The 27819-nt window shown below is 39.4% G+C and overlaps 1 protein-coding gene across 2 annotated transcripts in view; it reads left to right on the top strand.

Moving 5' to 3' along the window:
- Positions 1-27819, top strand: part of LDLRAD4 (low density lipoprotein receptor class A domain containing 4) — a 239821-nt gene that overhangs the window by 95740 nt on the left and 116262 nt on the right. The window lies entirely within an intron of this gene.

Consider the following 27819-nt stretch of genomic DNA (forward strand, 5'->3'; position numbering starts at 1 on the left):
TTTGTATGTTCTGCAATAATTTATTTTTAAACCATAATTCAACTTTCTGGATGGGGGAGAAATGTTCCAAAAATGCTTCTGGTCTACCAGTACAGTAGAAGTGCTGTTATGTTACTTACCGCTTTCCAAATGGTTTGGTTCTGCCAATACTGACATCCCTCAGCACGCTGTTTCACCTCTGGTTGTGACTATGGCTTAGGAATACCTGTCTTGTTATGTTGTTATTAATAATAGGAATTATAAGCAGCACGTATCTGTATTTTTTGTAACGAATGCATGTGCCATTAAGCAGGATAGAAGCACTGGAGTGGATTCATAATAGAAGATGAAGTTAGGTGTTGGATATACGCCTTTCCTCCTCTGCCCTCTAACCTCCAAATGAACATGTTTCTAAATGTTGTACTGTAAATGGTTTTAAATCTTGTACTTTGTGGTACTTTGGTACATCTGCAGTGATTTCAGAGGTTTTGAAATAATAATGGCCTACATATGCTTTTATGTTATTTCATTTTATTTTTGTTTTGATTTGTTTTTTTGGAGTGGAACTCTTTCCCAAGCCCCAGGCCTAGCCATAGGCTTTGGTAATGGGTCCAGATCAAAATGTCACATGTATTTGCCCATAAACTTAGGCTAACCTTGGCTTTTGAGTTGTAAAAAAGTTATGCCTTATTATTTGTGCATGCAAAACTTGTAAGCGTATCTTTAAATTTCAAATAGAGGAATTTTTTTGACTGGGATACGGTACAGTTCTTCTCTTAAACCAAGCCAGCACAACCGTTTGTCCAAAAGCAGCCATGAAAACCACTGTGGTAGCAGATGGAGGGAAGGACTTTGGTGACAAGCAGCAGTTGGGTCATCACAGGTGGTGGCCCTGCGCGGCCGCAGTGCGACGGTGGCACCCTGCGACTTCCTAGGTGGAGCTCCTAAGTGGAACTCCCAAAGCCGCCTTCAGCTTGAGGTCTGACAGCCAGAGTGCTGGTGGTTTTTCAGTACCTCTCTGTGCTGGTGGCAATCGTGCAGTAATGACAGCAGCATGTTGGCACCATGTGCTGGCCTTCTCCTCAAAAGGCCTGTGGACTGTAGAAATTGTTACTTGCTTGATCCAGGATCTGCAAACTTCCTGGTCTTCCCCTAAGTCACATCTGTCCCCTCAGGCGTTGCAGTAGGTCATGAACATGAAGACAGGCATGCCTGAAAGAGAGCGGTGCCAGTCAGCTGGCTGGTCATCCCCCTCACCTCCAGCAGCGTAAAGTTTATCTGGACCAAACCTGACAAAATGTCTCAAAAACCTTCAGCAGCAGGTCTTCTACTGCTTGCACAGGAACTTCAGTTGGCGTGTTTCATGATCCTGTCTCTGGAAAGTCGTGCAGGTGAAGGTGGCAGCATTTCTCTTACTTTTCAGTGGATGTGGAGAAAAATAGTTTGCTTGCTTCTCAAATCAGCCTTTTACAGATGTGAGGACTGTTACCACCCATCTGTCAGTTACCCTCTCAGAGGGTTTAAAAAAAATACAAAAATAAACCCAAGTTCCTTCACATGAATTATGTTTACTTAAATCTGTTACGTTTGTTCATTTTCTCTGACTCCTTTTAAAATGTGGTGTCCAATAGTCCTGCTACTTCAGACCTCCTCAGTGCTGAGTGAAGAGGAATAATTAGGTAAACAGTCTTATTAAGTCCTTCAAGAACTATATTTGCTGGTTTTGCGACAACATTGCAAATGAGGAGTTTGTAGAGGAAATATTTGATTTATTGCTAGGAGCATTCGGAAGTGTTTAACTTTTTGCTTACCTTGTGGCAGAGCGGTTCATTATTTGTTGTATTTGGGGATATTGATAGTGACTGTGCTTTTTCATCGCAGTAGGGACTATGCGACAAGTGCTGGTAAGTAAAGGGACTTCTGTTTTAAATAAAAAACCAAAACCCAGTGAAACAGGGTCCTAATGGTGAAACAAAGAGAAAAAAGATCGAAGCCAGACAGAAAAATAATACAACCATAAAACCATTTAAAACAAATGAGGATTAGTGATGTTTACCATGTTCTGGCTATTAAACAGGCTGCTACATGGTAGAAATCAGTGCCAATTGGTAATAGGAAACAGCATTATTATGGACATGGCAGTTGGTTGTGTTGGCTTATTCCAGCCTTGAAAAAATGTTGCTACAATACTTGCTGAAGTGAGGTCCCCAGGCCTTAGAGGGATGACATGTTGAATTAAGAAACTTGTGCATGCTTTTGCTCAATGATTTTAATGGGGATCCCTACCAGAGTACACCAGAGTATATGTGCTTGAAATGTCCCAGATGACGAGGCTACCTTCCAACACAGAAGTACATACATTCATTGGCCTCTAATTAGTGACAAGACGGTAATACAGCTCAGTAAGAAGAAAATAAGTGTTAAAAAAAATCACTTGAGGAATTTTAAAGCAGGAATTTCTTTCTGGTCAGTGTTACACATCAGCTCTGTTCTTCCATCTTCTTGCTTGTGCACAGTTCTTGAACAGGGAGGAAACTGTTGAAAGGAGCCACGTGGAAGTGTGTGCTGATCTACGTCCAAGTAGGGTGGCCTGTTTCTCCCTGGGACTGCTCTTGTCTTTACGTAGAGCACGTTGGCACTACTGTGGTATGCCTTCCCCTCTGCTGTTTCTTCAAAGAATCCCTTTCTCATACTGTATTCAAACCTTCTATCCTCCCATGGTGGAAACAATATTCATCTCATTTCACAGTAATACATAGACTGCCCCCAAACGATGTCTAAATAAATACATTTTCATATGGAAGTTCTGCTGTAGTTTATTTAAGCAGTATGTGCCATGTTAGCGGTAGCCCGTATTTCCCGGCTACTGAAGCATTTCTCATTTGTGTTCTTGCCAGCAGCCAAATCCAGAATGTCTCATTGGAGCTTACTGTTTAGTTTAGTTAAGTTGCATGAGCAGTGGTATAGAAAGATATTTTTTGTGGGTGACCTGCTCCCTGGATCTCATGATGATAGCAGATGCTATCTCATTGTGTTAGAGGAGTTTAAATCTCCCAGACCTGGTGTTCCTCTCTCCTTGCTATTCTTATCTGGCTCCAATGTGAAGGCTGTTAATTCAGTCTTTTAGATGTTGCTACTGAACTCAATAAGACGTCTCACGTGTGCAAAGTTAAACAAAACGTGTATTTCTGCAGCCCTTTGGTTTTATTAGTTTTCCTCAGCTGACTTGTAGGTAGGGTTTCCTTATGCTGCTACATGGGCAATTTAGTCAGCATAGCACAGAGAAATTGGAGGGCAGCCGGGGAAAATCTGCACCAGCTCCAAGGTGTGTTAGAGTCCGATTTTAGACAACACAAGCTGCAATTTAGCAAGTTGGTCAAAATACATGCTACGGCATTTAAGCCGAACACGTTAAGGTAACAGCTTGCTTGGTTTACATTGGGATTTTTAGCACAGGTTTGGTGATGCACGTTGAAGTGTGCCTCCCCCCCCTCAGTGAGGACACTCTAATGTTACTGCTCGTTTCCCCGCAGGTAGCCTTGTGCAAAGTAGCCCGTGTCAACTTTCAGTAGGTCTACTTACTGTTTTTATTTTCATCAACTGTAAAGACTTATTGATTGAGATAATGGAGATGACTGTTCTTTTGACACTACTTGGAGGTCAAGGGTGTATTTAATGGCGCAAAGCCGTGATAGGAAAAATGAGATGAAGAGTAGGATTTTAAACGTTGCAGACTTGGCCTTGGCGGCAGCTTGCCACCCCACGTGACCTGCAAAATTTGGACTCCGAGGCATTGAAACAATGTGCCTGCTTGTAGCAGGACACAGTTCATTTGTTTGAGCGTTTCCCTTTGTTTCGCAACAAATGATCAGCCTGCCTTGTCCTGCTAAAAGTAAATTAGATTTTGAAATGGGAAGTGTAGTCTGTTGTCTGTTTGCAGACTGCAGTATCCAAGTCATGTCTAATTGAGAAGGGTAGCAATGGTGGAGATTTTAGTTCTTTAATTGTTTGGTGGAAAACAGTACAGGTAGTTATCTGTGCTGTGATCTGTATGTGTTTGTGGGCATATGAAACACAAATATTGACGTGCATGAGAATTTGAAGAAGAATAAAATAAGGGAGAACAAATCCTTCTTGTCATGTGAAAATTATGTCTACATCAAATTTCAAGTTGTCAGCATTGATGGAGGTGATGTGTCATGGCTGTTTTGGCATAGAAGAGTTTGCTGTAGGAGTTCATTTTCCTCTGCAAGGTAAAAAAACCCCAAACAAATCAAATATATAGCTCTCCCTTTCACCACCCCCACCTACTTCTGTCAGCTCTGAGCCTTGTAGGGATCTGCAGGGGGTTGGAGAATGATTCTGTTTTAAAAACAAAAAGCTCAATCAAAGGAAAATATTTTGTTTAAAGAGACCTTTGGCATCCCCCTCTGACTGTGACACCGAATTTGCACAGATAAAAACAACCGCTTAGATTTACATTTTGATTGTGCTTCTGCTTTCATGTGTGCTGGGCTGTCCCACTTCAGGTGAAATTTAGCCATTTCTTTAAATATTTAGCAGTCTAGCGTTGATGTTAATGAAAGTCTGGCACTGCTATTTTGAGCATTGCAACAATGATAGTAATTTTCAGTGTCAGATTACTGCTTCTCGGAGGAAAAGGGAGATGGGAGGAGGGAAGAGCGGAAAAAAAAAATTGTTTCGGGTCTAATAGAGTTTGTCATCAGCCTGGCTGTGCCAGACAGATGGATCATGAATACTGTCTAGACGCTCTCTGCCTGAGTGGAGCTGTGGTCTCTAAGGACAAGCAATGAGACGCCGGCTTAAGTGACTGGGGAAAGTCAGGACGTGCTCCCCTCTAATCAGATAGCGATCCGGGCTGATCCTGCCCCGCCGGGCGGGAGGAGAGGCCCCGCTGGTGCTGGGAGCCGGTCAATACTGATCTCAGCTGAAACTTGGCTATTACGGGGCTTTAGCGGGGAAAGGAGAGGGATGGTGTTACGATGCTATTGATTTCAGCTGCATCTGCCCAGGGACTGCGGGGTGATTTAGCTGGGAGTATAGCTCTCAGGAGGGGGTGGATTGGGAGAGCCATCATCTGGCCATAAAGCACATGCATAAAACTGTGCGGTCACCTGTATTTATTAGTTGGTTTAGTCACAGTATATGCTTGAAAATGTTTATTTACTTGCTTAGTTTTTCTTGATTTGGCCCACTTGTTCAGAAGGATTCATCTCTTCTCCCTACCTGGGGCTCCGTATGTCCCCGGCTGTTAAGATGAGGTTACATGAGGCTGCCTACAGTTTGGAAAGGAGAAGCTGTGTTAACCAGGTGAGACCCGTAGCCTAGGGCACATCTTGCGCTATTTCGTGATCTCTCGTGCTGTTACTTGTCCTTTCTCTGTCACTAAGCGCAATTAATGATAAGGAAATAAAAATTTCTGATGTAGACAGAGCGACAAATATTTTTTGATTGGTGGGGTTATAACAAAAATGTAATTTGATACATATGCTAACATTTAAAAAGCAAGAGGTTCTCTGGGGTTTGTAGTACAGGATAGGCCATAGCGTTCTGGATTTTAGTTCTGTGTACATATAACTAAATACTAGATAGAGATTTTTATTTAGAAAATCCAGTTGATTTTCAGCCTATAGTGGAATCTTGTTTCTTAAAGTGCTATAAGCAGGTTCTGCGCTTTGTTTGGAAATCATTTCATCTTTGCATATTTTTGAAGCACATCATGGAACATTAGCAATTAATATGAGCTCGAAAATTTGGAAAAAAGCAAAACATTAAGGTGAATTTTGTATTTTCCTTTAATATTTTGTATGTATTTTTTAAAATACTGTATTTCCTGGTGTTTAATAAATGAAGGAGAATGCTGGTCCCATGAACTCTGTAATAAAACTGCAGTGGAATTCAGTCATGCTAGAGTTTACCCATTCTTCATTTGGAGCCTTACAGTATTAGCAACTCGGACAAGCCAGACGCACATGCGCGTGGCCAATAACAACCGTGAAATATGCTGGTACAACGTCAGGTATTTGCATCTGCTTACAAACAGGACTGAACTCGGCTCCTGGTAAGGAATTTCCATTTCACAAAGTTTCCAGCTGAACATTAATCATATTTTTACAGTTAATGAGAAAAGAAATAAAAGCTCACAGTGCCCTGCAAGTGAAAATGTGGGAATTTCAATAGCTCTGAAATGCTATATTATTCATTCGCAAAGTAAGTAAGTCAGTTGTATCACCTTTAATCACGATCTGGAAACAACATTTATTAGAACTGTTTGTGTTTGTTCTTCATACACATTTCATTCACCCCTCCTTCAATTCCTGTCAGCTTTTAGGAAACTTCATCTAGTACTAAACATTAGAGTTTAGTACAATTATGCCTGGTAATGCTTTTGCTTTCTCCTATTTCCTTTTCCTGCTACTGATTTCTTACACATGCAAAAGAGAATTTGAGGTGCTCAAAGTGTACAGTGTATTAAAATCTTCATTGAAAGACTGATTTTTATGTATCTGAGAGAGTGCCTAAACTTCAGGCTGGAGATCTCAGAGCAGTAGTGCCAGGCATGATGTGACTTTCTATCTTACAGGTATGCTTGGCTCTGCAAGAGACAGGAGCTCCTTGTGGACCAGTATGAGGCAGGGAAATGGCCTCCCACAGACTCTAAGGGCACCCCTTTTCAAACTCTTTTCTCCACCAGAAGTGCATGGTAGCAAAAATATTTCATGAACGCGGGCCTAAAACTAAAGTACAAAAACCACAGCACAGTATCCTACCACAGGCACAACTCTCCCCCTGGAGAGAGGAAGAGAATAAACTGTGAGACAATTATTTTCAGACATTATTTCACGTACGACTAGTAGGTGCTCAAACACAACATCAGAAATGGAGTGGAACTGAGCAACTTTTGTTGATTTTATTTTCAGTCCACATTATTAAATATTGTTCATTGCTGTCCTTCCTCTCTACAGTTTCATTTGCAGGGGTCACACTGTACAGTGCACTAGGAGCTGCCTGGCTAAATCTCTGTAAGTTTTAGATGCAGTTCTGAAATCCTCCTGTGTGAGTTTTAAAGCCACCACTCTCCCTGTCATTCATTCAGATTGGTTATTGCTGGTAAATGCTCGTTAGGAGCACTGCGTTTGTGCTGTGTTTGCACTTGGCTAATACAAGCCTAGAGGACCAGTCACAAACTGTTTCTTCTGTACAGCATTGGAAGCTGTTCAGGTGCTTAGATAGCATGAAGGTTACTTATATTTTCATACGGTTTCAAGTATTTCAGAGAACATGCTTTGAGGAAGCTTTTTTAAAAATAAAAAATAATTTTAAAAAAACCCTCACAAAAAAGGGACATAGAGTCAAACTAGATGACCTTCCTTCTCTAGGAGTTCTGCAGACTGTGATGTTTGATTGCTTTTCATTCTGCAGATGCATATCTGACCCTTTATCTCCAGAAACTCTTCATCTCCCTGATGAAATGAACCACCTTAGTTTTTCTTAAGCAGGCTCATCTTCTCCTTCTATTTTAAAGTAACAGCTGAGATGAAGATGAATTCAGAGCTTGCTTGTATGTTCTGGTATAAATAAATGCACACTGAAAAATTTCTGTCTGAAGTTTCTGTGTAGCTTAACATACAGCATCATGTTGGTGCACAAAGAAATCCTTGCTTTGCCATGATCTCTGTGGTCTGTATTGTGTGTGAAATGATTTTTTTCCGTATCATGTAGTGTTTCACCAAAGCATATTGCTTTGGCCATTAGTGTGCAGCTATTTTTCTCAGACTGGAAAGTCTGAGAAACCCTGTTTTCTTCACGGTTTTGCAAATGCTTGAAACTGGCATAAGCCAGTGTTGCCCCTTGTAGTTGCTCCCTTGCTTGTGCGCATGCTTGTGCAGCCACACAGGAATTGGGTTGGAGACCTGGTCTGGTTCTGATGAACTCTGAGAAACTTCCATTTTGTTTTGGCCATTGTCATGTCTTTGATTCTGTTCTCAGCCCAGCTGTGCAAACTGTTGGGCCAGTGCAAAGCAGAGGGCAGTACAAGTGGCTCCATTCAGTGGTGGTTTATCCTTGACTGGTTTAAGGTTTCCATGAAACAGTAGTGTTATTAAATGCCTTAGTCCTTGCCTCACTAAATCATATGCTTAAAGACCTTTCCCTGAATACAGGAGAGTTTGGGAATTAAGAGCTAATTGTTACTTTTGCCCTTCTCCTCCATTCTGAAAATCTCATCATTTGTCACTTTTTGTTACAGAGAAATGAAACAGAAGAATGAAGTATCAGAAGGGGTCTCTCATCACCGTTCATGGGCTTGGGTTCATTTGGAACCCATGCTTGTAGAATGTAATATAACATTTCAATAACAAAGTCCAGTTTGGCTTAAGACATGGGACTTTATTGGAATAATGTTAGCTAGTTAAATGAGTTCATAGGAACAGCTGTCCTGGGTCAGATCAAAGGCCTAGCTAGCCCGATATTGAATCTGGCACTGGCCAGTTGCAGATGCTAGGTGAAAGAGTATAAGCAAATTAGATAAACAGTTGTGCTTTTCCCAGTAAACCTGTTTCCTTGGAGGAATGCTGCACTACTGTGCATGGGGAGCACGGGATTTCTGTCCTCCTGAGAGAATTCGGCATTTAGAAAGGGCAGGAACTGAGGTAAAGAGAAAATGTCTAATTTCTTAAGTGTGAGAACAAGAGAAGATCCATCAACCCTTTGCTAACCAGGAGATGTGTGGGCACATTGGTTTCTTCTATATTCAGCACATACTTTTCATGTTAAGGCATTTTGAACGTAGGATGCCAGCTTGAAAGTGCTGAATTCATGTGAACCTGAAAGACTATTTGCCTGCGTCTTTTCACTTATTTTGTGAGGAACAGATATTTTTAATTTCTCTAAGCTTACTGTTCTTTCTGAGTGGTGTTGGGGTTTTTTTGGTCAGGATTTGTGGACTGTGTGACAGCTTTATATTTAATAGTGAACGAAGTTCATCTTGTGATGAAAGTAGGCTTAACTTTTGCTTGGATGTTTAAAAAAACAAATGCACACACAAAGCCTACTGCATGTAGCAAACATAGTTGTCACCTGTGACTGTGTAGTACACAGGCATCAGATACTGTGGGAGTATGTGTGTGTATATTACAGCAGGCTTGCACTCTTTGTTTTGTTTACATGCACGTTGTATGCCAACCTAAGGAGTGAATACAGACTGGTCAGCATTAAGAAAAATACCAGCAACATAGAAAGATCTGTATGTCAGTTGCTATGAAAACATAAATTGGGATTTCTATCTTTGTTTAAAAATACCCACTGTTTTAATTACAGGTTTAGGGTTAAAATCAAGGTGAAGATATTTTTTCACATTCTATTTAGACCATAAATGAGACAGTTGACAAACTGTTAATACTGAGCCACTCTTAGGAGCTAAAGGAAAACAGATCAGGAGAGTGAGTTGTTAAATTAATTGCATTTTGTATGTGATAGATGACTTTTCCCTAACTTAACAATACAGCCTAAGAGGCTAGAGAGAGATATATGTAACACAGCGTTAGTCCAACCATAGATGATAAGATCACAGCTCTACTTATCTTTCCAGCAGTATTGCTATGCTGGTAGCTTCTTCTTTCCTTCTCAGATTTCTCCTCCTTTCCTTCTGTTTCAGTATTGCTGTGTAATAGCTTCATAAAAGTAAGACAGATTAAGGACCTGGGGGGTGTAGAGATAATAATGACGCACTATGTGAATACTGAGTCTGGCACCTAGTAGCACCTTGATAGAAATAGAAAGCTGTGATCACAGTATTAAAATATGCTAACAAGCTGAAGGAGCTAATGGGCTGAATTTTTACAGTGCAGATGTTCATCCGGCACTTGTGCTGAATGCAATAACAAATGTGTGGGGGCTGATGGTGGTATTATTGTGTTCTTGGCAGCACAGTCCTCCAAAACAATCTTCCTTTCTTTGATATTTTACCAAGATTTAGAATGTTCTTTTTTGTGGTCTAAGATAACGAATGTAAGCGTGTATAAACAAATCAGTATGACTAAGGCTGGTTGGGCTAGGATTGTCTTTATTCAAACAGGGGCTTTTGGGAGAATGGGTGCACCCCTGTTATGTGGTGGTGGGGATCGGCATCTCAGTTCTTGGATAGTTCATGCTCCACATCTCCCACTAAATTTCACATAGTTTTATTGTTGTTGGTTTCAAAACCTAGCTCATCTGGCCAGAACAAACCATCTGCTTTGAGAAACTGTAGAGTCACGGTCTGATGTAAGGGTCATCTCCCTGTGTTTTCCAGAGGAGAGTCAATAGTCTGTTGGAGAACCGTCACAGTGGCCTGTATTCCACTCCAGTACCTCAGCCTGGCCACCCATCTCATGGTATTTCACATACTCAGTCTCTTCCTTTGTGTTCAATGCTTTGCAGCTAATGCCAAGAATGATATTGCTATCTTGCAGAACCTTTCAGCTGTTTCAATAGGAAACGATCTTGACTTCTTCCCAGCGGGTTCAGATATTCCTGAAGAAATTACTGTTTGTACCAGTCAAAGATTTGCTAGACATTGTTGGGAATCATTATGTTGCAAACCTGCTCTTTTTCTCCTCCCTGATAAAGGTACTGGCTTGTTTGTTTTAATTACCAGGATGAAAGGTGCATGTGGCTTTTGTTTGTAACAAGCTGCATCTCTCACAGTGAATACCTGTCACTTTTGATAGGCTATTACAATGTAGATGATCAGTCAACTGGCCGTGAGTATTTGGGGCTGGCGGTGCTCCTCCAGCAAATGCATTTACTGTGCTATATAACACAGGTTTCAAACCATGTCCCCTTTTGACAAGCCTATTAGATAATGTATGGGGAAAATAAATTCCCCTGATGTTAGAAAACCAGAGGAAGGACTGAAATGATATGAGGAATGGAAGACTTGGTGCTCAGTGAATAGGTCTCGCCAACAATTCCAAATTTGCTTGGCATCTCTGCCACAGACTTCCTGTGCAATCCTGATGAAATCATTGTTGGTTTTCTTCCTTAATTTCTTTATTTATAAAATGGAGATAATGATGTTCATCTACTTTGCAGAAGTAATAAAAGAAGATGAAATTTTTACGTGGTTGAAAAACATGCAAAGAGATGTTAAGCTGTAATAACCTCAGAAAAATGGGTATTATACTGGAAAAAATACAATGATAAGCTGACAGAATTTAAAAAAAATGTTGAGAAAGTATGTGTTTTATGTTGTATATTAACATTAGCACATACTGTCCAATATTAATAAATTTATCTTTAATTTTTTACTTGTATGTCAACATCTAAGAGCAAGGAAATGGATATGCTAAATAGTTTCTAAGTAGGTACATAAAAAGTCAATTTGCATTAAAATGTGACTAGAGACAGAAGAATAGGAGTGAGTTTCATCAGTCAACTATAATTCCACAATTGGAGCAGAATATCTTAAAAAATGGTGAACGTAATGCAATGTAATGATATTTGGTTGTATGTTAGTGAAATCTGAAGAGGAATATCAGAAGGATTTAATCAAATGAGGTCAGCAGTCATCAGAATGATAGATGAAATTCGATCTTGATTAATGCAAAGTAATTCATACTGGAGGGCAAAGTATGTGCTATTAATACAGTTTATTGGATCTTAATTAATTGTGTAATTTAAGGAAAAGGACCAAAGCATCACTATGAAGGGTGAATGAAGACCTCTTTAGAGAATATAGTTGTGGTCAGATAAAATATTTTGAATCAATAAAAATAGGATGTGAAATGTTATGATGCTGTTACATAAATGAACATTTCGCCTTTATCTAGAATGCTGTGTTCAAGTGTTGCTGCAGCACAGAAACATGCTGCAGATGTAGAAAACATAGGAAAACAGCAGAAAGTTGTGAACAGACTTTGATATGAATAGAGGCCAAAAAGTTTGGAATTGTTTACTTTTGAGTCTAGGTAAAGAGTGGGGAAATAAAAAGGTACACAGAATTATGGGTGTTGAACAGAAGGTGGGTCAGGAACTTAGGCTGTGTTGTAAGATTAGAAGATTGCTCAGTGCAACTCAAAGCTGATAAAAAAGAAATTTTTTCATACATCCTGTCTTTAGGCTGTATACCACGTTACCGTGCAGTGTTGTTGAGGCAAGAATTTAGCAATATTTAAAGAAAGGAAGCCTCTGAACACTGAGTCCACGTGTGTGTAACCTATCCAGAGAGGAGTAGTTAGGAAATGCATAAGGCTGAGGTTTCAGGCATTAAACTTATTTCTAACTGTAAGATCAGGTTGAGAGCTTCAGAAGACATTTCCTCAGTCTTTTGGAGAACTCCATCCTCATCCAGGAGGACAGCGCGTAGGTTCCCATGCGTGGTGTGAAACTGAAGTCCATAGTAAGTGGCTTGGAATAGTGTTTGTGTGCAGCTATGATCAAAGTCCTTATGTGCAGTTTCCCTGACTTAAGTAATTACTGATATTGCATGTAACAGCCTGCTATCGTATCTTACAAAGCAGAAATCTGGACTGTCTTGTGTATCTGTTTTTCATAGAAGGTGGTTAACTAGCAAGGCTGGCACATCGAGTTGCTCAACAAGTGAAAACTGTGGTATCTCTGCCAGCCTGTGCTGGATTACCTATTGCACACCAGGCTCTAGCCCTGGGAGGGATGTTGAGCACATCCCCAGCGCAGGAGAGCACGCTGACGGGAAACGCGTACTAGGAATTGCAGAGGAAGCTGGTTTAAGCAAGCAAGGTTTAGAATTAAATGTGTTGCAATATGAATTGGTATTTGATTCTTTGAAGCTTCCTACAGCCCTTCTGTCCATTAGGCTCGTGTAGTTAATAAACCAGACCTTCAGAAATATCTGCTCCTTAAACATAATGTGCTGAACTCCATATGTAAGTGTTCAACAGTAGTGGATGACATTCGTAGATCTTCTCTTCTTGCAGGAGGTGGTAACAGTTTCTTTGCTTATTGCAACACAAGCCATCCATTAATTAGGACTTTCAGAGAGAAATGCATGTAGGCTGTGAACATGCAGAGTGATGCAGAGAGGTGGGAAACAGGTGTGTGGTCATATATGCACCAGCCAGCTATTACTCAGATACCATCCATCTGCTGATTAGCAGCTGGAATGTTGAATAACATTGGTGTTTGTGCAATTGCTTGAGTGCAGTCCTGCATCTGGTTTTCACACTTGTCTTAATCTCTGCATGGTACCGTAAGATGCTTTGATTAAAATTGTTTTGAAAGTGAGGTCTCTAGAACTTCCTTGTTACAAAAGATTAATGTCTTGGTGTAGATTACTGTAAGTGTAGGGCCATCAGCTTTTTGTACCCTTGAAGGGACAGCATTGGGTTAACACTGGAGAGGAAACCTGACTCATCCGTTTTGCTTGCTGTCACGCTAATGAACCCAGTGTGTGCCATCTCAACTTCAAACTACCCCCTTGATGATTCTCGCTGTACCTCTTTCAGTGAAGAGTCAGCAAAGAGCAGCCAATTTCTGAACTGCCATAGCTGGGGGAAGTACGTGGTAATATTACCTGTATGAGGAATGGCTCCTTAGGAGAACTAGTGCAATTTATCTGAAGTTCATATTTTACTGTATAAGAATTTCAATACAAAGTATTAGTATTTCCAATTGCTATATGTCCTAAAAATACATGCATGCATGCACACACATGTACATATATTCTAGAACAGTCTTTTTTCTTCTGTGAAGTCCAGAGCCGTGATACATTTCAGCCCTGCCCATCATTATAGGAACAGGCAGTAACAGACAGCACAATTAGTGTTGCCACACTGGGGTTGTAAGTTATCTACTACTCTATACTGCACTATTCCAGGTAAAAGGCACATCTGTAGATCAGAAAGAGCAACTCCAAATTTGCTGCCAGAACATAAATGCAGAGATGACTTTTCTCTGATCGAGTTTCTGCATTTGTAAAATGTTGCTCACGCTTTTCTGAAACAACTTCCTTCTTTATCCATATGAAAAAGCTTGTGAGTTAGAAGAGTTCTATCTTCCACGTAACTGGGGAAATAATCCCTCTTTCCCCCCTCCCCTTCTCTCCCTCCTTATCTTCCCTCCCCACAGAATGCTAAAACATTGTTTTCCCTCCCACAGTTGAAAGGTGTGTTTTGCAGAATACGGATGAGATACTTGTTGGCTAGCAAAAAATAAAGCGAAACAAGAGACATGTCTTTCAAGTACAAATGGGGCTTTAGAGATCTCTGTTGGAAAGCCTAATTTCTACATGAGCACAACTGTTTCTCCATATTGCCTGGAACACTTCAGTTACATATTTGGCCACACATTCTATTATGGATTCTATAAAGACATCATTTGTCAAGCTAATAACTGTGTACAAAAATGTTTATGCACAATAAAAATGGATTTCAGAGATCTTTGAATTGCACCCACAGATACAAAATTTTGCAGTACTTTGCAATATACTGAGCTGGATTAGATGATGATTATAATAATTAGGATTCCTTTCTCCATTCTGCAGGGCTAACTGAACTTAATTACTTGTTTGAACCATATCAGTTAGAGGTTTTTTTTTTTAATATTTCTAATTTTTGGTCTCTCTAGTGAGGAAGCTGAAGTATTATTTTGCTGTCAAGACCTTGCTTGCAGAGTGTGTTTTTCATGACACTGATGGTCTCTGACTTAAAAAGACCAATAATAGACTTTATAGCATGTTCTACCTAGGTGGATAACTGGTTATTGTAGGAAATGTATATTTTTTTAGCTGAACAGAAAATTTACCTTACTAAACTACAGACTGCTTAGGCTCTTTATAGAAATTCTTTTCTTTAATTATGTCATGTGTTAGCCATGTTCAAAAGGTATGTTTGTCCCTGATTTCAACAGCAGTTAAGTCAGTTAAGTAGGAGCTAGACACACAAATATCTTTCTATATGTGACCATAGTAGCTATTTAAACTAAGGATTTAAGTAGACAGAATGTAATTATCCCCATTGCAAGACTAATACACAAGGGGAAAATGCCATAGGATTTTGTAATAGCGACAAGTGGTCAAGACATTACATTTATGCTTTGCTAGTTTTACCAGCTGTGTCTCATTCCATTATTCATACACACAGACAGACAGACACACACACACCTCTCTTCTAATTAATTATAGTTGTCAACCAGTGGGGGGAAAAAACAACTCCAGAGGTGATTTTCCAGAGAAAATCTGATTACAGAGTGGGGCCACCAACTGCTAGAAATCCGCAGATGTGAAACAGCTTTTTGAGGTTTAAAAATCTGTGTTCATCACATGAATCTGAAAAAGAAATGCAATTATTGGGATTTTCTTAGTGATCTGCTTATCCTCTGTAAAAAAAAAAAAAAAAATCAGAAAAATACTGGGTTTTCTGCCTGATGTTGTGCATGAAGCTGCATCTATGCATGATTCATAGTGATAAAACATTACGCTGGGGAGAACAAGGGGAAGGCATGGGCACTGTGTGTTGGAAACCAGAGTTTTAAGTGTTACAGATGGACAGGTATAGGTGATGATCCCACATAACTTGCATTCCTAAACTGTTGATCTTTAAAAAAACCCTTATATTCCACATGGCACAATATTTCCACACCAACGGTGCATCACTCTGTGGTGAAGTACAGTATTGTGAGGGAGAGTTTGCTGACCATAAACACTGTGAAATTTAACTGAAATGAGAACAGCTATAAATACACAAGTGTTTGTAGCATTTAGGTTAGCATGTAGGGTTTTTTTTACATTACATGTACATTATGTTTTTTTAATGTACATTACTTTTTTTTACATTATCTACATTAGCATGTAGGGTTTTTTTTCCTTCTTTGGTAGAGGACTGGGATAGAAGATGGTCTTTTAAAGGTACTTGGATATAAATAGGAGCAAGCATCTAATCCTTTCAGTTGCAAAGGTATTTCTTTTCCATGTGATTGAATCACTTGGCCTCCTGAAGGCATCAGCCCTGGTCTCTGAATCCTACCACTGGCTTATGAATCTTGTCAATATTGTTTTAAAACAGGAATCAAAGCAACATCTTGACTTCATAGCCTCTGTTTGATTCCTTTACAGGCTGTTTGCTGGGTCTGCTGGCCCTTGGCAGCCATAGCGTATTGAAAGTAGGCATGGATAAAATATGTTGTATTTCATGGACCTGAAGCCCTCACCTTGCACTGCAGTTTTACACAGTATTTCCACTGCTTATAGGAGTAACTGTATTCTGACAGAGCTTTTCATTTGTTACATTACATGTTTATAGTGTACATGGCTTGGAGGAGGTCCCTTTAGCTGACCTTAAAAGACTTGAGACTTCCACATAATACTACATTGACATATTAAAACAGTGACAATTCTTAGAAAAAGCAGCTGGGCCTTTTAGGTGTGTCCACGAAGGATGGAGAAACAGGGATAACACTAGTCTGCGAGTGAACAGATAGGGTGAGATTTGGTAGAGAGACTGGAAGATGTTTAACTTGCGGCAGGCAGAGCGAGGCTGCCCGACGAGTCAGTCGCTGGGAAGAAAGCCGGAGGTGTGGCAGGTTGTGGGAAGAAGTTGCTGGATTTCCCAAAGACATCGCCCTGCCTTGTGTAGCTATCGCCGTCCGAAACTCATGGCGTGCGCACATGTTCCCAGGCGCCCTTCCTGCTGGTTGTCCTGAAGTCACGTTATTGTAACTCCCTGGGATTTTTGGTTCCTACTATTTCTGCAGGAATCGTGTAGGTAAAACCTAAGAGTCAGCCGTGGCGTTCATGGTGCTGGGTTTGCATTCAGCCACTCTGCGTGTGCGTGTCAGTAGTGAGGACGTTGCTCCAGGTGGAGCTCCGCAGATTCTCATTTATTCAGATGCAGGGTATTTAGAGCACCTGATTGTACTTGCTGTGTTTTCATGAAGAAAACAAGAAGCAATAATCCATCCTTTTAAAAACCAGTAAAAGCAATTGGGAAATTAAGTGGTACAGGATTAGGGTCCTAATTGCTCATATATGGTGTCTCAGCTCAGGTTAGTGGTGAAAATAGACCTCGTTCTTTCTTACATGGCATCATTCCTTTCACTCCTAAATTAGGCAGTGATTAAAAAGATATATAACTGGAGTTGTTTGGGGCTGTTTGATAGGGCTGGATGGGAAGAACCTCGCACTGAAATTACATGCATTGTGAACTGAGTCCAAAGGAGCTTCGTTGATTTAGCCCTGCTGGATATCTAATTATTCATCTTGTCCGTTACTTTCATACGTACTAAATATAGAGAATATTCATAAATTAAGAAAGAGAAGGGGGGGGGGGAAGAGTTTCAAGCATTGAGTGTATTTCAGACCTATGATTGACTGGCAAATTAAATACCAGGGACCTGGCAGTGTGTGCATGGCTCCGGTTTAGCTGCAGCTCTGTTGGCCCTGCTGATGGGCCTGAGGAATAGGAAAAAGAGAAGGTAGAGGTTATTGGCACCATTAGTGGTGGGGAGGGTTAAATAGCATGAATGTGGAGGAAGCTGTGCTTTAATAGTATTTGTGTTTGTAGTATAAGTTGCTTCATGTCTTCAGTTACTTTAGCAAATATAGTACAAGGGGTTACTACTTTTCATTTTAATTTCAAAAGAAGTTGAGAACTAAACGCAGGGAACGCATCCAGGGAGGCCTTTTTAGTGTGGACATTCAGAGTAGCAAAACTGATACCTGGTAGCATAAAGGGGGCCTCTTTTAAAACGTTTCTTGGTGTAGTTGATGCGTGTCACAGCAGATCTATATATTGGATAAGCTTCAGTAAATTCCAGATTGGGAGAGAAGGATGTAAGGAATTGCTGATTGTAGGATAATGATACTCTTAGTGAACAGATACACTGACAACTTGAACTGATGCTGAAAATAAACACATTGAAAACAAATAGTACGGTGGTACCAGTTGTGAGGAGTTGAATTCATGCTTGTAAGTAGAAGTACTAAACTCAGTAAATTGCTTTCCTCTCACTGAGTCATACCAACAGTTTCAGTGGCTCATTGCTGAGGAAAGCAGTGAAGGGGGCTCGTTAGATCCGGCTTCATCTCCCTTCGTTTCAATCGGTGCCAAGGCTGGAACTAGCCAGCGGTCTCCCCTCCTTCTTCTTGCTTCCTGCCATCTTTTGATGTTTTGCCTCCTAAAATCCTTTTAGCCAAATCAATCCACTTCCTTCTGTTCAAAGTACGGGTGTTGCGATGTCCACTGACATCTGGAAATTTGACAGCTTTGAGCTTCCTCTCTTTCATTCAGGCACTTGGAGAGGGACAACAAACCAGCAAGGCAGATAAAAGGAGTCATTTAGACTTCGGTTTCAGTTAAAAGAATCAAGTTTGGTGACATATTCCAGTCTAACAGTATTGCTTCTGTTCTTTGTGGCAAAATATATTAGAATAAAATGAACAAAGAAGTATTCAGTGTTGTATCTGCTGGATTTTTATCCTACCCTGTGTTGTACGCCAGGTTTTGAGCCATGGGAAGTTTAATGAAAAAAATGACCTGTCAGTTCAGCTCCCTTCTCCCTTCCCACTCTCCTGTTCTTTGAAATTGTCCCCCCTGGCTGCTGTAGGAGGAGTTTTCAGGAACCAGCTCAGGGTCAAAGTCTGGATTTTATAGACCCATGTCAGATCACAGGGTTGCTTTGCATGAATGCGCCACTGTCTAATGAGCAGTTCCAGCTTTAAAAGATTTATATCTTCTTTATAAACATATTTATATTATTTAAACTTATTTATATTATCTCCCCAGTAAGAGGTAGTCTCCACAGTGTGCTGGAAGGGGCTGTGTTTACTGAAGAGCTCTATAGAGCTAGAACTCTGCTTAAAAAATAGCCAGTTTATCACGAAGAGCTATTTTCTGGAAGCTTAAGAAGTTTTTTTGGAGAAGGTCATTTGGGTCTGTATTAACTTGAGCCGAGTTCTACAGATTTTTTCCACGAAACATAATATAAACTTTGTACATTCCCAGTGAAAAGTCAAATGTTACAGCGAGCTGAAGGAGGGATTTGTACTCCGGGAATTGAAGCTCAACTGGAGCTTGGTGTGTTGTTATAGGTCTTCTCAGAAGCAGGGTTCATTCAGCATGTTCAGTTAAATTCTCCAGGATGGCACTTATTCTTAGAAATAGATATTAATTAAACTGCTAAGTTGAAAAGGGCATGAGAGGAGAAGAGGGGAAAAAAAAACCCAAATAATTTTAGAGAATGTTAGATGTGAAGTTCATTTACACAAAAGGACAACACAATCAAGATAAACTAAATACTACTATAAACAAACTAATAAAGTAATTTTAATTAAGACTAAGTTAATATTTATTAACGTTAGTATTTAACACTAGCATGTATTATATGTGATATAATGTTTAATATCAAATATTTATTAATGTCAAACTATTAATTATTAAAATCCACTGTTGAATGAAGCCACGTTGATCTTCAAAAGCAGTTTTTGGACTTACTTCTGCTGAAATAATAGACGTTGCTCTCCCAAGTTTCTCATAAAACTAATTTTTGTATGTAAATTTTTTTGCTTTTATATGCAATTGGACTTAGGTCCTCTTCATTGCTCATGAAGAACTGGATTTGTACTTCCTACACCATGCCTCCATCAGAGTGCTCCGGTTCAGTAGGTTTTAGTTATTCAATCCAGAAAAAAAAAGTGGGAATTGGTTTCTTTGAATTCTTCTTAATGATTTTCAATAAAACGAGCACAATCGATTTCTTCCTTTGTTCTTTTCTTGGAAAACTCCATTGCGTCTGTGTTTGTTCTCTCTTTAGATCTGCCTCCTTCAGCTGATTACAAGGAGATACGGCGTGGTATTTTTTTTCTAAGTCAACCTAGCACAGACTAGTTTTGCTGCCTGAGAAAAGTGTCATCTTTCACCTCTTGCTCGTGTAGCTGCACTTCAGTATTTACAAGTTACATTTTCTTCTGTGTTTTTTTTCATTACTGACTGTAACAAGGCCAAATTTACACTTATTTTAGAATGAAACTTTACTTTTGGACAAGTGTACTGGAAAAAACCCAATGTATGCTTTTGCAAAAAAGAATGGTTATAGTGAAACTAATCTTCTCCCCAAGAGCCTTCCATGTGAAGTGCCCCATAATTATTGTTGGATCTGGCTTGTCTGAGTCCTCACATTTTATTGCTTTGTTGAGTCCTCAGGTTTGGACTTACATCCTAATTCTTTATTGTTTAAAAAAAAAAAAAAAATTCTGGTCAGGTAAGCATTTGTTAAAGGAAAATGTGACCTATGATACGGCCTTGTAAAAAAGGTTTTTTTTTAAGGCTGTATGTTTTCTGAGCTAAACAGGAAGGCTAAAAACTTTTTGATTAGGATTTTGAAGCCTATGTTGACATAATAGTATCCGAAGGACCTAAATTGGTAAATTGTGATATGTTCATCACATAGCAATGAAAACTTTTTCGTATTGGAGGTGTGATTATGATCTATAGAGCGAGTGCAGTAGTGCTAGTTGGGATGTAAAGTTCTTTGCTGGAAATAGAAATTTGTCCAGTTTGGTCATTGCATCCCTCGTTTTCATTGGGATCATGCATGCGTTCCAACTGTTTTCAAAAGTACTGAGCGTCTTCAGATTGGGTGTTGTGTTCTTGGTGCCTGGGAAAGTGGCCTTCAGTCTTCTGGATCTGTGGCCACCTACCCATCTTCCACCGATTGTCCAGTTGTACAAGACGTAACACCTTTTTCTCTTGGAAGGGAAACAAAGAGCAAATATTAAATAAGAAACTTCTGGTTTAGGTTTGGCAGTGTCTCTTTGGGGAAGCCAAAGGGTTGGAGGAAAATTACAGAGAGGCATGTTGAAAAGCAAGAAAACATAGCTGGCTTGAAGAGTTGCTGCTGTCCACTTTTGTTAATGATCAGAGCCAGCAATAAATAAAACTATACAGAAGGGAAATAAAAGGGGAAAAAGCCCAGCAGCTCCTGAAGCAAATTTAAAAAGCCAGGGAGCAAGAGTTCCCTATTAACAAGAGGGCTCTCCATCATATGGTGATCCATTACTGTATTTATCCATCATAACTGATTACCAAACCAAAACATCCTCCCAAATACCAGCAGCGCCATAGAAAACTCCCAAACCCGGGCGTATGGAAGCAGAAGCTGATGATGGAAAAAGCCACTTAACGTGAAAGAGCAAGGGGCAGTGCTCGAGTTTATCTGGCAGGACATTACACTGGGTGCCCAATCTTTGTATAACTGAAGAGATTTTGCATAAGGGACTTCTAATTTAGCATCTTCCAGGAAACCTGCATTTTTTTCATTTTATTTAAGTTCCTTGTACACTGACGCACATATTCCTGGAAAATGTCAACATCAGCAAGCAGGTTAGCGGGTAAATTTTGTTGACAAAATTTGTTGCCAGTGAATGACCGAAGGAGGAAATATGTAAAATGTGGAAAATGAGAATGGGAGGCTGACCTGCTAGCAGACAGCAGAATTAAAAGAGAGAGATTTGAGACAATTGAGAGAGAAAAACAAGACGATGTGTACTTAAAATGTAAAGACAACAAACTCCCTCAATGCCTATATTAGGTTGAAAATGTATATTAATATGGAAGAAACTTCAGGAGCATAAAAATAGTTTTTGGACACTTAGCATGTCTTACAAGCCTTGTTAGCAACAGCCAGTGGTTTGGTAGCTTGTTTTAGCTTTACGCAATAATTGATATATTTGTGTCACAATATGTTTCTGTTAGACTAGTACTTAAACACTTAAACTGGGTAGTCTAAGGATCTGCACTGTGGTGTTGTGTACATTGCCCATCAAAGACTCCCAAGGGTCTGAATGCCTCTTTTGCCTGTTTCATGTGCATATATGTATGTGAACTCACATATGCACATATTTAATATATTGTGTTAGTATTTTATAATATATATGTACAATAAAAGTCATATTAACATAAAATAATCTAATATAGAGTATTGAAATTTTTAATTAATATATGATAATAGAAATCTCGTATATTATAAAATAAGCTTCACTGTATCCAACACCATAAATGAAAACTTAATTGACAGGTATATTCTAAACACTGTAAGACTGTTGTAACCCAACTTTTAAAATTCGTGGAATGATGGCTATGTGCATAGTAATAATTAATATATCGGTCTTTATATTTCTTTCTGCTCAGAGGAATTTAAAACATGGAATAGAATTGTGATAACATAGTATTTTTTCAGGATGATTAAAGCTTTCATTAATATCCAGCATTTTTAGATGCTACAGCAGAAAATGTTATAATTGAATGTCTTGAACAATTTGTGTCTAATTATAAAGAACACTGTGTAAGCGGAATTGGATACTTTTTTGGAAGTAGAGGTTAAGGTTAAGCAGGAAGGAAAACTGGGTAATGAATTTTCTGAGGGGAAGAACAGATAAGTGGTACATAAATATAACTTCCCCAGATACAGGCTTTGTGTTGGACTACCTGACCTAACGTTAAATTAAGCAAATTTTTGGCTCTTACTGCGCAAGATCAGAAAAGCCTCCCGTTCAGAATTGGCAGCTGTCTAATAATTACGTTGTGGTTGTTCAACACAGTTTGCTGATGGAAAAAGGTATCACATTTGGCATCTGTTTGTTGAAGTCAGTATTATTTCATCTAGATTAAAATATAGACTCCTTTCTTGTTCATAGTGTTTGTACTGGTGCTACTTGGATTTCTCCAGCTCTTTAAGACCTGAGGAATGCCCTCCCTAGTGAGATGAGATGTCTTCAATAGGTGACTCTATTTCTGGTCTGCAAGAACAGCAAGAACTGAGTAAGAAAAAAGAATAGCCCACATAATTTTCTGTGACTTGTCTGTTCAGAAAAGCAAGAAGACTTCGTGTCTCTGCTTTGAAGTACAGAGACCAGACTATTGCAAAAAGGTTGCCTTTCTCTATCAAAACTGCTTTAAATGATATGTCTTTAATATGAAATCAGCTAGCAAGATAGAACAATTTTAAGGTAAGTTTGGAATTTCTCTTCAAAGATGAGCCTCTGATAGACACTGGCATTTATAGAAGAACAAACATAAGGAAAATGGGAGGGTGTCTCCATTTATGCTTAGTATATATTAATTTACGGGATACCTACATTTGCTAAAGTATGGGAGAAAAGTACAAAAAGCGAGTTCAGCAATTCAGAAGTTTCTGGTTGTTTGGTTTGTTTGGTTTTTTTCAGTAAGCACGTTGGCTCTACTTGAGTTTCCTGCACCTGGTTGTAAAACAATAGACAATACAACTCAGACTCCATAATATAACCTTCCAAAATTTTGAAGTGTGTTATTTATAACTTACTAGTAAGCCAGAACAAGATTAACATGTTCTTGCTGTTATTTTTCCCCAACATAGAGTGGAAAAATTTGTGCAGAGGAGTAGTTTAAAAGTTGATATCCTGTCTTTGGTTTCATTAAAATGTTGGTTTTAACAATCCTTTATCAAGTTACTTCCTTCTGGATAGAGAAGAGGACTCTAGCATGTGCTTTTTTCTCCTATTTCCCCCCTACTTCTTTCAAGCTTCAGAAACTACAGCTTTTAAAGGGTTAGGGAAGCTTTCCATTTAAAGAGGTTGGGCACCTGGGGCTTCAGGTCTGGGACGTGACAGGGGCTGCAAGCAGCACCCTCTGATGGTCTGTTCCCTCCTGTGGCATTGCTCCCGGCCCGAGCTGCCCCAGGCAGTGAGGGATAGGTTAAGGATCACTTTGTGCTCTCCGGCATTGTTCATGACATTATGCAAACAGCTATATCAAGACTTTATTTATTGATCTCGCTTTTTTCCTAAAGAGGAAATGTTAGGAAAAAACCTGACAGCACAGGGGGGGAAAAAAGGCAGAAAGAAGAATTTTGGGTCCTATGAGATAAGTGTCGAACACTGCTTCTTTGCAGAGAGCACAGGAACACCAGCTGGCAAGGCATTTATTTTTGCTTCAGAATGTATTTGAGCAGTAAACAATTTAATAAACTTTCCTTTTTAGTCATTTTCAAGCCTTTTCTAGAAGACAGCTATAAATTGTGTGAAAAAGATATGTATAATTCTGTCTCTGGTATGCATCAAAATTTTTGTTGTTCAGAGACTTCGGTGTTTTTTTTGTGGGCCTAATAGTAGTACTGACCCCTTAAAACAAAAAGGCTTAATATCTTTGAGTGAGAAAGTAGATTATATAAACCATCTCAAGTAAATCTTCACTCTTTGCTGTTTTGAATTTGGAGAAATCTACTACTTTCAGCCTGAGAAAGTGTCTTTTGGGAAAACTGTCTTTTGGAAAAAGTGTCTTTTGGGAAGTGTCTTTTAGGGCTCCCCAGTACAAGAGAGATCTGGAGCTACTGGAGAGAGTCCAGCAAAGGACCATGAAGATGATGAAGGACTGGAGCATCTCTCCTATGAGGAAAGGCTGGGAGAGCTAGGCATGCTCAGCCTGGAGAAGAGAAGGCTCAGGGCGGATCTCATCAATGTATGTAAATACATTGAAGGAAGGGTGTACAGAAGACAGAGCCAGGCTCTTTCCAGTGGTTCGCAGTGACAGGGCCAGAGGCAGTGGGCACACACTGAAACACAGGAGGTTCCCTCTGAACATCAGGAAACACTTTTTCACTGTGAGGGTGACTGAGCACTGGCACAGGTTGCCCAGGGAGGCTGTGGAGTCTCTGTCCTTGGGATTATTCAGAAGCTGCCTGGGCACAGCCCAGGCCACCAGCTCTGGGTGGCCCTGCTTGAGCAGAGGGGCTGGACCAGAAGACTTCCAGAGGTCCCTTCCAACCTTAACCATTCTGTGATTCCATGAAGATATGCCATATCTTTAAAGAAGTTTTCGTATACTGATTTTCCTCTCTCCTTTTTCATCTTCCTGTGCTGGAGATTTGCCTTATTTGAAGCAGTTGATTGCAAGCCAATCTAAACCTTTAGTCTAGACAGATAAAACAGTTATTTGCAGCTTATCTCACTTACAATCATGGCAATTCCACAGGTGCATAGAGCAAGTTCGTACTGGATTTATTTTGCCTTCCCTCTTAGCTTGTGCCTGATTTGCCTATGCAGACTGTCCACTGATGGCTGAAGCTGGTGAATCAATGTGTTTATACAACATAACATCAGAAGATGTGTCCATGTGGATGCAGTCATGATTGCTGAGGTACCCCAGCTAACTTTTTGAGTATCAGAAGCACGATTGTATTAGTCTAGGACAATGCCATGCTAATGTGGATAAGTAAGTCCAAGATAATTCATTGCTCGTGTAGGTTACTACACTGTCTTGTGTAAGTCAGCCCTAAAGCTGTTGTTCTGGAGCCTGGTTATCTGCTGTCATTTTACTTCAGCATAGAGTTCAGTCCCCCAGGATGTAATATAGGACATATTTGAACAATTTTGCTGTTCCTAAATGGAAATAGAAAAAAATGACAGTGTTTGTCCTGATGAACCATACCTTAATTGGCCCTGAGGATGGTTTCCCTAAAACGAACCTGAGTTCTGTTATTTATGGAAAAAAAATTGTTTTAATGGAAATTGGAAGGAGTTTTCATTTTGTTCCAGCAGAGTTCTTAATTTTGCTGGCAAAAATAGGACCAATTCTTCATTTGTCAATAACACTCCTCTCCATTCTGCCTGAATCTGGAAGTAATGGCCTTCTGCATCATCTTGTTTACTCCTCGTGGTTGAAAAATGTTACAAATTCACTATCAGGTTAGACGGACACATTTGTTTATAAAAACTGTGAGGCTGTTGGGATACCAGTTTTCCAAGCAGTTTATAAATAGCAGTATTTTAGGCTGGGGTAGAGGGGTGAATGGGGAAGCTTCAGAGGGAGAGAGCGTAGAGCTGTGACCCAGAGCAGCATTCATGCATGAAATTAGATATTGTACAGTGGACGTTCTTATTTTGGCTAATGTAGCCTCAGGCAGAAAATTCTCTTGCTGCATCCTTGAAAGATTTTTTTTTTCCTTTACCTTTCTCTTTAACCTTGTACATTAATTATCGCTTTGCAGTTTCCGAACGGTAAATTGGTCATTTTATAGAGAGGAAAGTGCATATTCATGTACTTCAGAAACAGCGACTGAATGCGTGCTTTTTCTGCTGGCATCACTGTACCCAGAGTTGTTTCCTACAGACTGGCTGCATTTTCCTCAAGAATTTGTGCACCTTCTAAATGTTGTCCTGGTGTTCAAGGACAGGATTGTGTATTTTGGAATTTTGGTCTGCTGAATTTTTTTGTTCGTATTTTATTCACTTTTCATTTATTAATAGCTTTGCTTTTTCTAGTGGAAGTATGAGGAGATTCATCAGTGCAGGCAGATGTTCAATGAAAATTAATGGGAGCAAAAAGTACATTTTAATTGCTAGATAAAGCCACATTTAGAAATTTGCTACTCTTAGAAATATTCCAACTTTTGTGTAAAAGCAAGGAAAAAACAAACATCTTGGTAAGAAAACATCTGCAAGAGGGCAGTAAAATCAATCAGTAATATCTGTTATTGCCAGGAATTGTTAGGTTAATTGAGTGTTAGGGCACTGAACTGGGCAGCTTCATAGAGTAAAATTTAAATATGCTTTGATTAAAATATTCTCTGAATTCACTCTTGATTCTCTATGTTTAGTATTTAAAATACATAAAACAGAGACTAGTTTAGAAAACAAAATTGTCTCTGTATTTCTCTTAATGCTATAAGAATCTTCTGATGCAGAATTGAGACTCCTGTTCAGTCTTACCAGAATACAAGTTACATTTAGGTTTCAAAACAAGTTACATGGGTTTTTCAACCCCAAGCTAGTTTTCAGTGGTCTGGAAACTGTTTGTCATCCTCTGAGGAGGTAACCCAAGGATGAAAAGAACTCATAGCCGATGTGCCATGCCAGGAATGCCTGAGCTGCACTAGGTGGTCCTGGATTTTGATGCCTACCAGTGGTATTTGGGATGTGGTCCTGGACTGTTATTTTGAAAGGGAAAAAAAAAAAAAAGATTGGTGCTTGGAAGCAGGCAGTAAAATAGATAAGTCAATCCCAAAGTGTCTACCTTATCTTATTTTGAAACTTCAGGGGGAAAAAACCCTTAGTTTTTGTATGTCAGTACAGTAATGATAATGTTGCAAGTCTCTCTGAAGTTCTGCAGAAAGCCATCTGATTTACTCTTTGAAGTACCTGGGGTTTGTGTTGCTGTTTGTAGTACTTGCATCTCGTGACAGCTGACTATACTTGCATCCTTTGGTCATGGTGACTGTTTCACATTGCAAGTGAAGTTCTCTGCCGTTTTGATAGATGTTTACTAGGACTGGCTGTAAAATAGGTATTAATTTCTTATATGATGAAATGGGGATTATTGCCTGTCTAAAGTAATCTGTATTCACTGTGTTTCACTGTATTTCAATGAAATGTTTAACTTGAATTCCATAAGAGCATGCAGCACTTTATTTGATTCTCTTGTTCATCCTTTTGAGTTACATATTCTGGGCCTTTTTTAAAATTCATTTTAAATAAAGGTAGTCACTATGCAAATTACTGAAATACAAAAGTGAATCTTGTAGCTGTCTGTACTTTAGGCCAGGAGAAAAAGGATTAGTGCTGCTTAGAAGTGCTGACAATTTCTATTTGTCTGAAATTGTCTTCTTTAAAAATTTAATTTTTCTTGGCAAAAAAACTCCTACAGATTTCAGACCTCTTTTGGACAACTCTTACTACTTTTAAACTGAACTTGTGAAATAATTTCTACTTTATTTTTCACTTTTTTGATAAAACATGAAGATTTTCATAGGAAAACTTATGATCTTTACCCACAAATAGCTCCAAGGAAGATACTAATCACAATGTGTAGAAATCCTACTTTGCAGTGTGTATCTTCA

Source organism: Gymnogyps californianus, chromosome 2 (genome assembly GCF_018139145.2).
Source record: "Gymnogyps californianus isolate 813 chromosome 2, ASM1813914v2, whole genome shotgun sequence".
NCBI classification, from domain to species: Eukaryota; Metazoa; Chordata; class Aves; order Accipitriformes; family Cathartidae; genus Gymnogyps; species Gymnogyps californianus.